Raw genomic sequence first — 15668 nt, forward strand, 5'->3', positions numbered from 1 at the left:
TTCAGCAACTAGCACATGCAGATGTAGAATAGCTGCAGCATCCCCTAGCATTATCTCAGTTAAAAATGCCATGTCTCTAATCCAGTGGTTCAGAGTATTGAGGAAAAATCAGAATGTAGGATGTATGCATACTTTATACAGTTTTGTAGTAGGTCTGCCATGTGGGATTGGATAATTATGATGCAGTTCATCTGCTTAGGATATAACTGACATGAGTTAGAGGCCCTACTTTAGTAGTCAATGCTGCACTGTGCACAACGTTGCATAGCATAGCTATGTAAAACTGTATATTAATTGAATAAATCCTGTTTCCATTTATAGCTGTGTAGCTCAGGACTGGGAAGTGGGTGGTCTGATCACGCGAACAAGCTAAGTTATGCCCAACCCATTTGTGGCAAGTGGTGCGGTGTGCAAACATGCACATTAAGCACAAAAAACAATCCTAAAACTGAGATAACACACCCCCCGATGTTATCCACATCCACATCCACTGGGAACGTAAGCACATTGTAGGAGCCTACATGAAATGGATATCCATACACAATTACTTCCTATAGAGATTCAACACATCCACGGCATTTACCCCTCATTTGCATAATATTCATGCTGACTGCATAGAAACTGCACAGTTCATAGTTGTGTAAGCTGGTTAACAACACAACAGAACAATTCTGCAGACCTGAGACAAGGTCTTACAGTACATTTGTCTAGAGTACATTATAATGTTCTTTTACATATTTTATTTTATTTTTATGTTAAACATGTTTGCACAATGTGACACATAGTGCAAATGTGGAAATTTAAAAAAAAAATAAGATTACGTTGACATAAATCCTGCTATGTTAGATATCTACAGTATATGAATCTAGCATTTATATATGGGATCTTAACTCTTCGGGGGATTTTGTCCATATTTGTGGACTTTTACATCCCCTTCTTTCTTGTAGACTCCTGTATGTGGAAAGTTTCCACATACACTACTAACACTGACACAGAGTCTACACGGATGCATTATGGGTTGGTGGATTGCTCCATCTGGTTAATTTGCATAAACTCCAGTGACATAGGCCAAAATTTCCATTGCATGAAAGGTTCCGTAGTTGCATGTGCGTGTCTGTGTTTGCACGCTGCTACACAGAGTTTATTGAATCTAAACTTTTTGCGCACATGTGCACATCACAGTGAGATGCAGACACAGAAAAAAATTGTTTAAGCTTTCTTGAATTTGAACTTATGTATTTTTTTAATTTCTTTATGTAACTATATAAAAATAAGTGGACATTTACAGCAAAATTGGAAAAAGCTGTTACATGATATAATCAGATATTAAACGCCACAGTAAAATATAACTCAGTGTTACCAACTCAAAAGTGTTTTACTTCTGTATTATTTTTATTATTATAAATGAGAAGACAGTTTTTAATGGATGGAACACAACAACGACAGGCTTGTTAAGCATACTTCTGATGTCAGCAAAGTGTTACTAAGCTTTTGTTTTGCTCTGCTAAGCACTGTTTCAGGTATTATGCAAAAGAGCATACCTAAAACTGAAAACAGCTACAAAGTTTTCAGTGAAAACATTAAGTCCAGATATAAAGCATAAAGAAAAACACTGTTCCTAAAGAAAGTATAGTAGATACAATTACACAGGAAAACACACATAAGACATATTTCACCACTTCCTTTAAAACATTGAATTGAAATTGCCCCTAAAATAAATAGGTAAAAAAAAAATCTAAATGCAAATAAAAAATTCTTAAAACTCACTAAATATGTGTCACTTCACAAGAAGCATCATTCACATTCATTAAATCAACCACAGAAGCACATAAGTGAAATAATTAATATTTCCAAAATAGAACATAACAGAACATGTGGACAAGTGTCTCTATCTATTATAAACTGCACATTTAATATACAGAAAATGTAAAAATATTTAGCAAATATAAAAAAGTTCCTACACAATTATGATCAGGTGATTGGTCATAACCTGTTTTGCACTGTTTTCTTGAAATGTATATCAGGATTCAACTTTTGAGATTCACTTTCCAATTGATTTTTTGACATCCATTTCTGACTCACATAACAATGTAGTTATGATCAGACACCTGGTCGTGATCTACTATTTCTACAATGAAGGACTGATTTCTTATAGTAGTTAGTGATTACTGTTAGGCAGATTTAAAAAAAAAGTTTTCAATTAACTGCTTTAATATGATTTCTTCTCCACAAAGAAACATTGCAAATGTAATGTTTAAAGAATGGTTTATTTGAAACATTTATTTAGAGGTTTAACAGGTGAGGTGTTTCAAATATTTAAACTCAGTGCAGTGGTTACATTAGTGTTTTAAAATTTCTGAATGAATATTACATTCTTTCAATTTTGGGAAGATGGTAAAAGTTATAGGTTACATAACTTTATGGGGAGCTCATTTTAAGACTGACAAATTCAAACATGCACATATTTCAACAGTACATCTGTAAAAGATTCACAGATAATTTAAATAAGATTATGTACTCGTCAGTTGTGTATATGCTAATATAACCTTTTCTAATTAACAGAACTTATCAGGAAGTGTTGTAAATGTATATTTGCAGCTTGAGATTTTAACATGCAAAGCAATTCAGTGTTAGAATATTGGGGATAATGAGGCAGAATTAATTACATTTTTGACTTAATAATTTGAAAAAAAGAAACATCTCTGCCTCATATTAAATCTAAAACTATTTCTCAGTATTTGAACTAATGACCCTGTACTCATCATTTTCAGCTCAGTCATGCAAGCAGCATGTAATAACATAGGTTCATAAGTTCATAGGTAGGTACTAGGCTATCGGCCCAAGGGCCTACGTAAGCCTAGCCAACAAGGTTCCCTGGCTTACACCATCCAAGAAAAGTTATTTTCCTGTGCACCTGTTGAGCAGAGCCACAGAGGTGATCCCCAGGGTGTATTTCCTATTTCCCATCCACTCATCAAGATTTTTCTTGAAGAGTACTAATGAGGAACTTTGCCTGTCATAGATGGGTCGCATGTTTTAGAGTATGGGAAATCTATGGGGCAGGAATCTATCCCTCCAGCATGTCCTGTTTATTGTGGTGACAAGGTTTAGGTCTCTAAAAGGTGTAGCTCAGAAGGATTGGGATTTCTTTAGGTGTAGCATGTCCAACAGCTCTGGGTTTGACATAGCCTTATATGTTAGGCAGAGATCACCTCAGAGTAGGCGATATGCCACGGAGTAAAGCTGGAGTTTTTTGAGACGGTCAGTGTAGGGCATCTGTTTGAGGCCAGTAATTCTCTTTGTGAGGTACTTCTGTGGCCTTTCCAGCTGCTGCTGCAGATGTCATGTGAGTTACATTTCAAAAGGGGTGTTGTACTCTATAATGGATCTAATGAGTGTCGAATAGAGGGGAACAATGACCTGTTTTTTCCTGGATGAGAGCCTTTTTGTGATGAGGTATGCCATGTAGAAGGATTTTCCGACTACTGTGGTGATGTGATTATCAAAGGAGAGACTACTGTTCACCTGGGTCCCAAGGTTTCTTATTACACATTCAGCATTAAGTAGACTTCCGCCTATGTGGTAGTTCATGGGTACAGAGTTTTTACCAAAAGGGATGACGATGCACTTTTTGGCACTGAGCTTGAGGTCCTGGCTCTGACACCAGGCATCTGTCTCAGTGAGGCCCTTCTGTAGGATGCCCACATCATTTGGGGACTCAACTATGGCTCCTAGTTTGCAGTCATCTGCAAACTTCATTAGCCAAAGGCCTTCTGTGTTAGCCTGTACTTCAAAGAAGTAGATACCGAACAGGAGATGTCCCAGGACTGAACCATGTGGTACTTCACTTGTCACTGGTTTAAAGTCAGATTTGGAGTCTGCAACTTTTACAGTGTGGGTTCTGTCAGTGAGCCAGTTGGCAACCCATCTTGTGACAAGGGATTAATACCTAGTTTAGTGAGTTTAGCTATAATTCCAGAATGGGGGATGGTGTCAAAAGCCTTGGTGAAGTCAAGATTGGCTGTGTGAACCACCTTACCTCATCTACAGCTTTTGTGACTGCCTCAAAGAAGTCGATCAGGTTCAGTGGGCATGATCTGCCTTTCACAAACCCAAACTGGGTGGGAGTCCAGAATTTGGAGGTTACCAATGTCTTTGTTTATGAGTTCCATGATGATACGTTCCATGGCCTTACAGACCAGGCTCTGCAGGCTAATAGAGCAATAGTTCCCGGGATCAGTGGTGGCTCCCCCTTTGTGGAGTGGGATAACCGTTGTTGTGCACCATTCAGTGGGCACAAAGCCTGACATGAGGCTATGATTGAACATGGTGATTAGTTGGGGAGTCAGTCCGTTCTGAAGTTCGTGTAAAACGCAGCCTGGGATGTTGTCTGGCCCCATGGATGCTGTGTTTTTGGCTTTAGAGAGTGCAGCTTTTACCATTGTAGTTGTGATTACAGGGACTCTGCATTCTTCCTGCATAGATATGGGCCCTTTAGGGGGTGGGGGTTGGGTAAAGTTAGCCCTGAACCTATCTGCCTGGGTGTTGGTAATATAAGTTGGTTCTGTAATTTTCATGCCATTGTGCTGTAACTCAGAGCAGATCTGGGTGTTGCCATTGATATTCTTGACATAGCTGTAGAATGCTTTGTGGTTGTCCCTAGAATCAGTGGTGATTTTGTTTTAGTAACTAGCTTTGGAGGAACTTATAAGAGATCTCAGCTTCTTACTGATGCTGACCAAGGAGCTCCTCCACTCATGGGATTTTACTAAACACCTTTTCCATTTGCTGGAGTATAAGTTCCTGGTGGAAGGTTTATGGGAAGACATCAAAATATGCCAGACAGGGGAAGACAGCATTGGTGGTCTGGCTATCAATGGAATTGGAGGATCCAGGCAGTCAGCCTGAAGTTTGTCAAATCTGGCTGCATCATGTCTGTCAGATGAGAACTGTCTGGAGTTGGATCCAGAAACCAAGGTGGTTGAATCAGGTGAGGCCAAAGAAAGGGAAATCAAATCTGTAGTGGCCAATATGCAGCAATGAGGATTACTTTGCTCTTCAACCTGGAAGCTTTCTGAAGGAATTTGGGAATTAAAGGAATGGGCAGATACATGTACAGGAGACTGGAAGACCAATCGTGAAGCAGAGCATCCCTTGGAGATTCCCCCCTGGGGGGATTAGGGAAAAGTAACTGTTGCACTTGTTGTTCAGGAGGGAAAGTGAATAAATCACAGCAAGGCTGGCCCCAGTGACTGAGAATCTTGTCCACAATATTCTTATTGAGGGACCATTTGTGGGGTAGAAGAATGCACCTGCTCAATTTGTCCACTATCACATTGGATTTCTCCAGAATGTGCACTGCTAAAAGAAAGCGGTTGAAATAGATCATCCACTGCCACAGCCTGAGAGCTTTGACACTGAGTAGGATTTGGTTCCTCCTTGTTTGTTGATGTAACAAACCATTGACATGTTGTCAGTTAGTATTGCAATGGTCCCCAAGGGGAAACCATTCTGGAATGCTTGCAACGCTAACACTACCATCATCTCAAGGCCATTTATATGCAAGTTGGCCTCCTGGGGGGACCAGGTGCTTTGAACAGTCTTCCAGAGATAATGCCTCTCCACCCTAACTGGGAAGAGTTTATGGTCACTATGGCCACTGTGGCCTTTGGCTGGGGGAGACTGAATAACCTTATATCTTTCTTTATGAAATACACTAAGCTATAGACAGGCTTATTTTGTGCATTTTACCTTTCAGTAAATTGTTAACATACAGTGAAGTATGATTCAAATAGTTTGACACCAATAAGTACAGATTAGCTCTATTAGCTTTCTAAAGGGTACTAAAAGGATCCTTCAACTGTAATGTGGCTTAATGCCAATATGGAATGCAAGTAATTCTATTTAATAATCTACAACAGCATAATATTTAGGATAATGGTATCAGCTGTATAAATTAACAACAAAACATTGGAAAAGATATTTTTTTCAAACAGTCTGTACTGTTCTTCTCTATTTACCAATGATATTGTTCATGAACAATTTTACGCACTGCAAGAATAGATCAGTAAAGCTGCAATCAGAAACATTTACAGTTCTGCAAAAGATAAGCAAGTTCCTGATTTGTTCTGAAAGTTTTATGAATTTTGTCAAACACTTACACCAATGTTTATTCCCATCAATGTTATTGACCTTTCATGTATAATTATAGTTTTTGAAGTATTGCTAAATACTATTCGTATGTTAGCTTTGACTTAAACTATATTGTATATTTGACAGCTGAATATCATTATACATTTTCTGCACTTCCCTCTGCTAACTTCAGAATTTGGTGCTAAGATTCATGGCCAATAAATCTCTTCTTTTTTAGCAGAACTATGCAGCCTCATTGTTTAAGCATTTACTGGAGAAATGCAAAAATGACCGGTCTAAATGCATCTTTAGAAAAAAAAAAAGAAGACGTTTGAAACCATTCAACCACAAATGTATGACTCCTTTCAAGATGCAGTGACAGGAGGGAACATGCTATGGAAATTGCACATAAGAAGTTTAACAGAAATCACCCAATATTAAAAACTATAAATAGAAAGTAATGGAGAAACATGTATATTGTCTGTACCATATGGAATATACATGGCTTCAAACCAGACTAACATTGTACAATCTTCAAAAGTTAATAGTGACAACCAGACTCAGGCAGTCTACACTCAGCAGCCAGAAGGAACCATATAACAAGGAAATAATAAAAGGTAGAATACAGTAGTATAAGCCTTTGGGTATGCCTTGAGAACAGTATGCTAAATTGTTTGTTATGTAAGAAGTGAAGATACATGGAACATTTGCACTTTTATATCTTTAGCTTATTACATCCGAGTTGATGCCTCCAGGTGTATCTGCAGTTAACGCCTACTGCCACCTCTAGGCATCAAATATTGCTTGTTGATATTTGCATCAATAATTCCAAAACGATGACATGTGCAAGGTTTTAAAAAATTTCATCTTAAAGCTTATGCAATGGAAAATTCAACTGCATTAATATTTGACCTCTGTCCAGTGCAGGTAAAGAGATATCAAGTGTTGTTTTATGATATTGATTGATATAGATATATTTTCACATTTTTATAAATATTTCAACAACTAAGTAACATGGACAGAATTCCTTACCCCCATATGAAAGAGTATCTATGTAGCTTGAGTAGTTGCTGAGATACTATAAGTTGTCTAATAGAGGTACGACTGCTGAATCCTACACAAATGCACTTTATAAGCACTTACACGAGTGCATGGATTGTGCTATCCCTAACAGAACCAAGAAGCTATCCTCCAAAAAAAGGAAGCCAATCTGGTGGTCTTCTGCCATAAACAAACTCTACAACAGAATAAAGAAACTGTTGCAAAAAAGAGAAAAATCCCATGATCGGAGGAACTCCCTGGTCAGCCTCAGTAAGAAGCTGAGATCCCTCATAAAATCCTCCAAAGCTAGTTATGAAAACAAAATTGCCACTGATTCTAAAGACAACCACAAGGCATTCTATAGCTATGTCAAAAATCTTAATGGCAACACTCACATCTGCTCTGAGTTACAGCACAATGACACTAAATATACAAAACCAACTGATATTGCCAACATCCTGGCAGATAGGTTCAGTGCTAACTTTACCCCCCACTCACCCCAAAGGGCCCATCTTTATACCGGAAGAATGCAAAATTCTTGTAATCACGGCTGCACAGGTAAAAACTTCACTCTCCAAAGCCAAGAACACAGCATCCATGGGACCTGACAACATCCCAGGCTGCCTTCTACATGAACTACAGAATGAACTGGCACCCCACCTAAGTACCATGTTCAATCATAGCCTCGCTTCAGGCTTTATGCCCATTGAATGGCGCACCACGATAGTTATCCCACTCCACAAAGGGGGGGCCACAACAGACCCCGGGAACTACCGCCCCATTAGCCTGACGAGCCTCATATGCAAGGCCATGGAACGTATCATCATGGAACTCAAAAACAAAGACATTGGGGATCTCCAAACCCGGGACACCACAAAGTTTGGGTTTGTAAAAGGCAGATCATGTCTCCTAAACCTGATAGACTTCTTTGAAGTAGTCACCAAAGCCATAGATGAGGGTAAGGTGGTTCACACAGCCTATCTAGATCTCGCCAAGGCGTTCAACACCATCTCCCACTCTGGAATTATAGATAAACTCACTAAACTAGGTATAAATCCCTATGTCACAAGATGGGTTACCAACTGGCTTACTGAAAGAACCCACACTGTGAAAGCAGCAGATGCCAAATCAGACTTCAGACCAGTGACAAGTGGAGTACCACAGGGTTCAGTCCTGGGTCCTCTCCTGTTTGGTATCTACTTCTCTGAAGTACAGGCTAACACAGAAGGTCTTTGGCTAACTAAATTCACAGATGACTGCAAACTAGGAGCTATAATTGAAACTCCTAATGATGTGGACATCCTACAAAAGGGCCTCACTGAGACAGATGCCTGGTGTCAAAGACATGGTCTCAAGCTCAATGCCAAAAAGTGCATTGTCATACCCTTTGGTAAAAATTATGTACTCATGAACTACCACATAGGCGGTAGTCTACTTAGCACCGAAAGTGTGATAAGAGACCTTGGGACACAGGTGGACAGTAGTCTCTCCTTTGATAATCACATCGCCAAAGTGGTCAGGAAATCCTTCTATGTAGCACACCTCATCACAAAAGGTTTCTCATCCAGAAAAAACAGGTCATTGTTCCCCTCTACTCATCACTCATTAGACTCATTATAGAGTACAATGCCCCTTTTGGTATGTACCTCACAAGACATCTACAACAACTGGAAAGGCCACAAAAATACCTCACAAAGAGGATTACTGGCCTCAAACAGATGCCTTCATGAACCGTCTCAAAAAACTCCAGCTTTACTCCATCGCATATCACCTACTCAGAGGTGATCTCTGCCTAACATACAAAGCTATGTCAAACCCAGAGCTGTTGGACATGCTCCACTTAAAGAAATCCCAATCCCTCCGAGCTACATGCTCTAGGGACCTAAACCTTGTCACCACAATAAACAGAACATGCTGGAGGGATAGATTCCTGTCCCAGAGACTTCCCATACTCTGGAACAGACTACCTATCTATGTCAAACAAAGCTCCTCATTAGCACTCTTCAAGAAAAATCTTGATGATTGGATGGGTAATAGGAAATTCACCCCGGGGATCACTTCTGTGGTTCTGCTTGACAGGGGCACAGGAAAATAATTTTCTTGGGTGGCAAAAGCCAGGGTACATTTTTGGCTAGGCTTGTATAGGCCCTAGGGCCAATAGCCTAGTACCTACCTATGAACCTATGAACCTATGAAGTGTAACAAACATAATAGTTGTTGTGTTTGCTGTGACTTATAATATTCAGTTTAAGACCTAGAACCTAAAGAATACTACCAGTATAAAAATAGTTTGTGCTTAAGGGTTTGCCCATTTATACTTCTTTCTTAATCCCTCTGGTTCCAGAAATATGGACATTTATTTGAAATGCAAGGACATCATTTGATTCTGTCAAAAGGCTTAGGCTTCACCCATTGGAAGTTACAGTGCGAACTTCCTGAGCTCCATTGGAGTGAATGAGTTGCTAACATAACTAGTTAGGTCTAGCAGTTACAGCTTTACTCATAGGTTACCAAAAGGCAACAACTCCTCTGGAAAATGAAAGAAAAATAAATTAAATAAATACATAAATGCATATATACATATGTACATTCCTACTTACATACTTTCATAAAGACTATCCAAAGTACAAAACCTCCATTACACTCTGAATTCCTAGGAGAGGTACTTTATTAAGCACCTTTCAATAAAATAAATACATAAATGCATATATACATATGTACATTCCTACTTACATACTTTCATAAAGACTATCCAAAGTACAGAACCTCCATTACACTCTGAATTCCTTGGAGATGTACTTTATTAAGCACCTTTCACTGCAATTAAACTCTAGTTTCATACAAAGGAATAACATCTACCATAAAACACATTCCAAAGCATTTTTATATCTTAAAAACTATTAAACATTTAACTGTCATGTACAAGCAAATTAACAATGACGCAAAGAAAAAAAAACTGTGGCATAGAGAAGTGTTAAAGAACTTTTACAGACATTAATTCAACAAGTAGGCACTTCACTTCTACCTGCTGTCTATGGTTGTCCTTAGTGCTTTATGGATTTCAATGCTGTAAATCACTGCTACGCTTTTTTTGTAACTGACAGTACATAGAACAACTACATTTCCATACACTACAAGGAATTGTGATTGGATCTCTCTGTACATAACTACTTATTATGGATTGATATGGATATCATGATTTACCTCTTGAGATTTGCTTTGATCTGCTGTAAAGGTGGATGTCTTGACATTGTAGTCTTGCATACATAAAGTTTGTTATGACTGTAGATCCAGTTATAATTCTTTAATCTTTAAAAGCAAACTTCTGAGAGTTAGCAATAAAATGAGATATGTTGACCCATCCATGGCCTATACTCACAAAAATTCCAAATACTTTCTTCAGAAGATTGAGAGAAGTCAAAAAGTACATATACACTTTAATAAAGGTGATAAAACCAGTAGTGTTGTCTTTAAAACAAAGTAAAAAATGAAAATAAAAACAACTCGTGGCATGAATTACACATGAAACATCCTCACTTTCGCAAATGGTGAGGGAAGAGAGGAGACACTTCTTCAGCAGAATAACTCACCATGATCATAGAAAGGGCTGTGTGAAAAAAAAATCCACTTAGTCCAAAGCTGGATTTTTAGTTTGGTTGTAGTTTCACATCACTATAATTTGGTTATATTACAGCAGAAGAGGGCAGAGAACTAAGCAAGATGATGAGATGCAAAAAGTGTATGTATAATGGCAGGTACTAGCTTGGTAGTGAGAAGGCCTGCTACTGTTGGTCATATAACATGTTCTTGACAAGAGTTTGGCCGGTTGATGCAGAGGTGAAAGATTATGTGCTGCTAGACCAACACCATACAATAGTAGTTGATCCGCAATGTCTGCATTTAGTGACTTTGACAATTTCAAATAACCTTACATTGCTTTTCAGTCACCCCACAAACTGGAGAGCGAGTCCAGTGGGCTTAACCAGTTAACTTGTTTTATGGTACAACTATTCACAGGGATAAATGAAAAGAAACTATTAGTAACAATTGATGTTAAATCATTAAATAATGTGTGGGAAAACAGAAAAGTAAGTTAGATTTATATTTCACATTGAACCATTAATTATGTTGGTTTATATCTTTAGAACATGTGTGTTTATGAAGAAATAGATATGTAGGCACATTTCTAGGTAGTTCAGCAGAACTGGTATATAAAAAGTAAAAAACAAATGTTGCCATCAATACAATGTACACAGGAATAACTCCTTGAGTGAAATAATTTATTTACTAAAGACGTTCATTCCCATAAGTTGCATGTTGTTTAATATTAGGTATATTAATACTGTCTGCACTGTTTCTAGTTGATTTTAATGGCCTTTCTTTGAATCTAAATTACTTTTTTTATCTAGTGACAGATGAAAAACAGACTAGTTCTAAATCTACATTTTCTATGATGGTGAAACTGAATGAATTGCTATTGTCTTCTGTGCTCTATTGAGCTTTTTCATCCTGCTTTTCGGTGATATAAAAAGACAATTTCTGGTTGTTGGTTGCTTTCCCTTGATATTACCAAGACTTCAGATTGTGACTATTTTATAACGAGGTGACTTTGCTCCTAAAATGTAAAAAAAAAAACATACCAAACCTGCCTGGTCTGTTTCTTACTGATTTTTCTGACTTTACTTTGAATTTAAGTTACTAATATTTTTTTTCTTGTGCCAGAAGAGAAGAATAGACTACTTCTAGGCTTATCTTTGCTACTGATATTAAATTATAGTGCATTGCTATAGAGGGGTATGCTATACTGAGGTTTCCAGTCATAAAAATAAGGTATTTTCTGTTGAACTTCCATTAAACAAGACTTCAAATTGTGATCAACTTAAACCACCTCTGCACAGAAGCCAAGCCCAGCAAAGTGCCTTTTGTTGGATAATATTTAATATTTAGTATAGTAATTGAGCATGTACTGCTTCTTGTGTATTTAATGACCTTGCTTGGAATGCAAACTGTTTGCTTTCTTTTGTCTGGTGGCAGAAGAAAACAAATTAGTTCTAGGCCTTTGTTTGCAAACAAAATCTGCTGTGTTGCTTCTGGTTAGCGTGCGGTATTGAGATTTCTCTAGATGATTTCCATTGTTATATATGTAGCACAGTTTAGCACGTTGTTATGCTTTGCATTATAATGTTAAAAAGTGCACCATACAGACACAGGAGTCTTTACCTATATCTGCACTTGTATCGCATTCTCTTCCAGAGCTTGCTTAATGTATGTTACTAGATGAATTGCAAGCTCACACAGCTGCCCCTAGCTGAGTAATGATAAATAGTACCTAAATTAATTATTTAGACCTCTGAATAGCCTGTGGTTGCTCTACACTGCCCTAAAGATCACAGTTACCATCATAGCCAATAAGCAACAATTATTTGTACAGAGCAGTGCAAACCATGTCTACTCATTAAATCTCATCTTCTTTACTTTTTCCTTCTTTTAACAGCTCAGAGTATACTTTCCTCTACAAATCATCTCATTTACTTTGAGTTATTCTGTGCTAGTCAGTGTATTCCTCCATAGATCACCAGCTTTGTTATATCCATCCATCCATAAACTAATTCTTATAGCTAAATATAGTTTATTCTATCGGCAGGATTCACGATGGCTTGCACGGAGTCTAAGAGTAGTGTAAGACTCCATGCAGCCATCACGATCCAGGAACAGCCTGTATGTGCATGTAAGAGAGCACCTAAAACAGCTCTTACATGGACAGGGTGTGGATATGCTAATTACCCCACTTGCAGCTGAAAGGCATGCAAATGAGGTAATTTTGCGATCCAGGAAGCAGAAACATGCCCGTGTAAGAGCCGTGTTATCTGCAGAAATGTATTCAGTTGATAACTGAGTACCATTCTGCAAATAACACAATGGAGCCTTGTCAGCTCCAAATAAAGGTTGCAAATGTTCCAGGCAGCATGCCAATGGCCAAATATGTGGCCACTAGCAACGTACCCCTATGCAAAAATAAAATAAAAATGTTTAAACGTAGCGCAGCGCCGTGCAAATGGGCTGCGCTATAAAGAACCAGAAAAATAAAAATATTAAACCCACAAACGTGGGTTTTAGGCAAAGCATGAATTTACAATGTAATGGAATAGCAGGCTGAAAACAACATGGCCACCGAGTAGGGGTTGCTAAGGGGGAAAGCTGAGTGTAAGACATGTAACTAAGCATTAGTAGGCAATCCCATGTAAATGAGTGGTAGGATAGTGAATCGTACTGTCACATAGGAAATGAGCACATTCTGTGCATTGTAGGAGTAGGATAAGGGGGAATAACAGAGTAAGAGATAGGTGACATCACAGGGGGGAATGTATGAAAGAAATGCAGCTCATTGGAGCACAGTGGCATGTGAAAGATGTCAGTTACACATCATGGAAAGAGGAGTGCCAACAAGTAGGCATGGGAAAGCCAAGAAATGGAAGGTGTACACTATGGATAACACCAAAGTTTCTTGCAGGGCGTGCATGCGCGCGTGTGCGCGCTGGTAGGCACGAGTAAGAGAGAGTGCGCACGTGTAAGCGTGAGTGCGCGTGTTTAAGGCAGAATACGCATGTAGGAGCCTGTTTAAACACCTGTAAGCCTGTTTGCACTGGTGTGCACACGTTTTAACACGAATAAGCAGATTCTAGTCCGTCTAAGCATGTGTGCGTGCATGTCAGCCGCTGTGAGCATGTTTTCGCTGGTATGCGCGTCGCTCCCCCTGAGGAAACAGAAGGGAAAAAGGAAGCATGAGAAATAGTAGGGAGCTAGCAGGGATTACTTTCAGAGCTAGCAGGTGAAAACAATCAGAAGCAGCCAATTACACAGGCAGAACAGTAGCCCAGCCCAGCACTTAAAACTCTGCAAACAACAGTGCAGAATGTTTCTCTCAAGAGACACTGCAACAGAGGAGTAAGTTATTAGAAGTGAAAACTGAAAAAGCTTCACTCAGACCAAAAATGCCAGGGGCTGCCATAGCTGTTATAAGGAGACATATGCAACTTGCTGAGGGTGGTGACTATGCAAATGCTGCCGGACAACCCACAGTGAGGAGACGGAGAAGAGTGTACAGGCCCAGGGTCACCTACCAGGGGTTACATGAGCTGGAGATAGTGGAGCGCTATAGAGTGGACAGAGACCTCCTACAGCAAATTGTTGAGCTGTGCAGGCCACACCTCATACACAGAACCAACAGAGGGGAACCCATCCCAGTGGAAACCAAGGTATGTGTTGGCCTAAGAATACTAGCAACAGGTACCTTCCAGAGACCAACTGGTGATATGATGGGGATATCACAGGCATCAGCATCCAGGGTACAGCACCAGTTCCTGGATGCCATGTCAGCACATGTCGGTGATCATGTATATTTCCCTAATTTCAACCTCAACACATAAATAAATAGGATGTGCTGGAGGGACAGATTCATAACCCAGAGGCTCCCTACACTCTGGAACTGAATCCCATTCCATGTTAGGCTGAGCCCCTCACTGACTCTCTTCAAGAGGAATCTTGACGAGTGGATGGGAGATCATAGATTTACACTGGAGGTCATCACTGTGTCATGTCTAGACAGAGGCACAGTAAAGTAAACCCTAAATGGGCAGAATATTCACATAGCAGGGGGTGGCGAAAGCCACACACACTCTGGCTAGGCTTATAAATGCCCTAGGGCAGATAGCCTAGTATGAACCTATGAACCTATGAAGATACAATTTGTACAGGACACTAAGGATAATCACAAGGCTTTCTTAACTGATGGTAGGAACCTTGGTGGGAATTCATAGATATTACTCAAATATTACAAACAATACACCAAACCCACACACATTGCCAACATCCAACCTGACAGGTTCAGTGCAAACCCCCCCCACCACCACCAAAATGCCAAATATCTATCCCAGCAGAGTGCTGGTCCCCTGACATTGTAGATGCTGAGGTAACAGCCAGCATCTTCAAAGCAAAACAAACAGCATCATGGTACGAGATGGTGTCCTGGGCTGCATCCAACATGAACTCCAAGAAGAATGGAACGCCAAATAACACTACTGCTCAATCTCAGCCTTACCACAGAATATGTACCTAAAGGGCAGTGTACAGCAACAGAGGTCCCTCTCCACAAAGGTGGTGCCTGAATGGATACTGCAAGCTATCACCCCAGAATCCTGACAAGCTTGGTCTGCAAAGCTATGGAAAGGATCATCATGGACCTCAGAAATAAAGATATTGGGGACCTACAGACACTGGACCCTACCCAGTGTGGCTTTCTCAAGGGCAGATCCTGCCCCTTAAACATGCAAATGCTCAGTGTGTGTGTTTGGGGGGGGTTAGTGTGTGTGTAATTCTGTGTGAAAGAAATGTCCCTTTTAGCAACTAGAAGAACACACTACATGATGTACATTCCTCTTTCTAAACACTGATGATATCAGCACCCTATAAGTATAGCAGGAGAAGGGGAACATTTC

The sequence above is a fragment of the Protopterus annectens genome, chromosome 3.part0 (assembly GCF_019279795.1).
Source record: "Protopterus annectens isolate FY-2018-M chromosome 3.part0, PAN1.0, whole genome shotgun sequence".
NCBI lineage: Eukaryota > Metazoa > Chordata > Ceratodontiformes > Protopteridae > Protopterus > Protopterus annectens.